The following is a 2589-nucleotide window of genomic DNA, read 5'->3' on the forward strand; positions in this document are numbered from 1 at the left end:
CCTGGTGTTTGTGTTAAATTCAAGGGTACAGCTGGTCATGGAACTTGTGATACTGCCAGGTTTGCTAGTGGGGGCTGGGAGTGGGACACAATTGAGTTTGTGTCCTAAGTATGAATAGTGACAAAGACCCCCACTTAGACCTCCCACTCTGTAGCCCCAACATGCCACAAATGTTGAGAATTTTCTCTGTCAAATATGTAGGCCAGTTTTGTTTCCAGTCCTCTCCACCCGCTGCCACCTTTGCTGTATGTTGTTTGTGGTGGTATGTGCAGTTGGTTCAGATGTGCAGCCAGCTTTGGAATTTGAGGATGCATAATGGAAAAAAAGGCAAATGATACCCACTAATTCTGCAAGTATTTTTGTTGACCCACTGCTGCCAGGCTGTATTTTAAGTGCGTTAGTTAATGAAAGTGTAAAAGTTGGCCGTTCATGGTGGCTCACACCTGTAATCCCAGCACTTTGGGGGAGGACAAAGTGGGCAGATCTCCTGAGGTTAGGAGTTAAAGACCAGCCTGGCCAACATGATGAAACCCCATCTCTACTAAATACACCAAAAAAAAAAAAAAAAAAAAAAAAAATGGTGGGCACCTGTAAACCCAGCTACTTGGGAGGCTGAGGCAGGAGAATTACTTGAACCTGGGGAGGTGAAGGTTGCAGTGAGCTGAGATGCATCACTGCATTCCATCCTGGGTGACAGACTTCGTCTCAAAAAAAAAAAAAGTTGGCCAGGTGCGGTGGCTCACGCCTGTAATCCCAGCATTTTGGGAGGTCGAGGTGGGTGGGTCACCTGAGGTCAGGAGTTTTGAGACCAGCCTGGCCAATATGGTGAAACCCTGTCTCAACTGAAAATACCAAAAAAAAAAAAAAAAAAAAAAAAAACCGGCGTAGTGGCAGGCGCCTTTAGTCTGAGGCAGGGGAATAGCTTGTACCTGGGAGGCAGAGATTGCAGTGAGCCGAGATTGTGCCACTGCACTCCAGCCTGAGCGAGACTCCATCTCAAAAAGTCCTTGTCCTCATAGTTTAGATAGGAGATTATCAATTGGGACTTGCATTACAATCAGGTTGCTCAATTCTGTGTGTGTGTTTCTGTTTTGATTTTTGAAGACAGGGTCATGGTCTTGCCCTGTCACCCAGGCTGTAGTGCAGTGATGCGATCATGGCTCACAGCAACCTCAGTCACCTGAGATCAAGTGATCCACCTCAGCCTCCCGAGTAGCTGGGACCACAGGTGCGTGCCACTGCCCCCAGCTAATTTAATTTTTGTAGAGATGGGATCTACAACTCCTGTTCCTGAAACGACCCACCTTGGCCTCCCAAAGTGCTGGGATTATAGGCTTGAGTCACCATGCCCAGCCTAGTTGCTCAATTTTACCATGCTTGTTCTCTTCTTGGCATATTCATTGTAGACCCAGGTCTTTATGTTAGAATTTCACCATTCTGACTGGTTCATCTAAGTTACTCCCAGTTGACCTGTTTGGACTCCACATGTGCCCGTGCCAACTAAGGATAGCCATTTTCCTTAAGCTTGGGAAATATTTCTTAAGCATCTTTTCTCGCTGACTTTGAGACACTCTCAAAGACTAGTCTTAAAGACTCTCTAAAGCCCCCATTTTATCTTTCTTGCTGGGGGAGAAGTACAAGGTGCAACACCTTTTGAGTGTTTACAAGGTCAGGCAGTGTACAAAGTGCCTTACATGGATTGCTTAACATCCCCAATAATTTAAGAAGATGGTGTATTTACTACATAACCGCCAGTTATTTCCAGGGTCATGCCGGCAGGCAGTGACTGGCGGATGTGTGTCCAGAAGGAATCTAGGCGCACTGTCTCCAGAGTCCCTACCCTTCACTGTTTACCTATGTAAGCAACATTAAGGTTAGTCCTGCTGCGCCGGAGTCACCTTTTCCACCGTGACCTGCATCCTGGCTATGGCTCTGGCCAAAGGTGGAAAGGGACATTGTGAAGGGGTTTGAATAAAATATCCCCACCCCAAATCTTTGAACCAAAGAAACGTAGAAGAGTGAGCGACCTTTAGTCTTTTTTCCCCCAGCCAGCCCACCAATTACCAATTAAATGGAAGAGGATAACAAACAGCAGCTCTTTCCACGTATAGCAGACCTGCAGGCCAAAACTAGACCAAGGAAGACCCTAGTGGGTGGCAAAAGTAGAAGGTCCTCTGGGTTGAAAGAAGAAACAGTATGGTTTTTTTGTTTGTTTGTTTGTTTTTGTTTTTTTTTTGAGATGGAATCTCACGTGGTCCAGGAAGGAGTGCAGTGGTGCGATCTTGGCTCACTGCAACCTCCACCTCCTGGGTTCAAGCAATTCTGCCTCAGCCTATCCAGTAGCTGAGATTACAGTGCATGCCACCAGGCCCAGCTAATTTTTCATATTTTTAGTAGAAAGGGGGTTCCCCCATGTTGCTCAGGCTGGTCTCGAACTCCTGACCTCAAGTGATCTCCCCTCAAGTGATCTGCCCACTTGGGGCTCCCAAAGTGCTGGGATTTCTTACAGGCGTGAGCCACCGCGCCCAGCCAAGAAACAGTATTTTCTTTCTTTCTTTCTTTCTTTCTTTCTTTCTTTCTTTCTTTCTT

Source organism: Piliocolobus tephrosceles, chromosome 10, assembly GCF_002776525.5.
Source record: "Piliocolobus tephrosceles isolate RC106 chromosome 10, ASM277652v3, whole genome shotgun sequence".
Taxonomy (NCBI): domain Eukaryota; kingdom Metazoa; phylum Chordata; class Mammalia; order Primates; family Cercopithecidae; genus Piliocolobus; species Piliocolobus tephrosceles.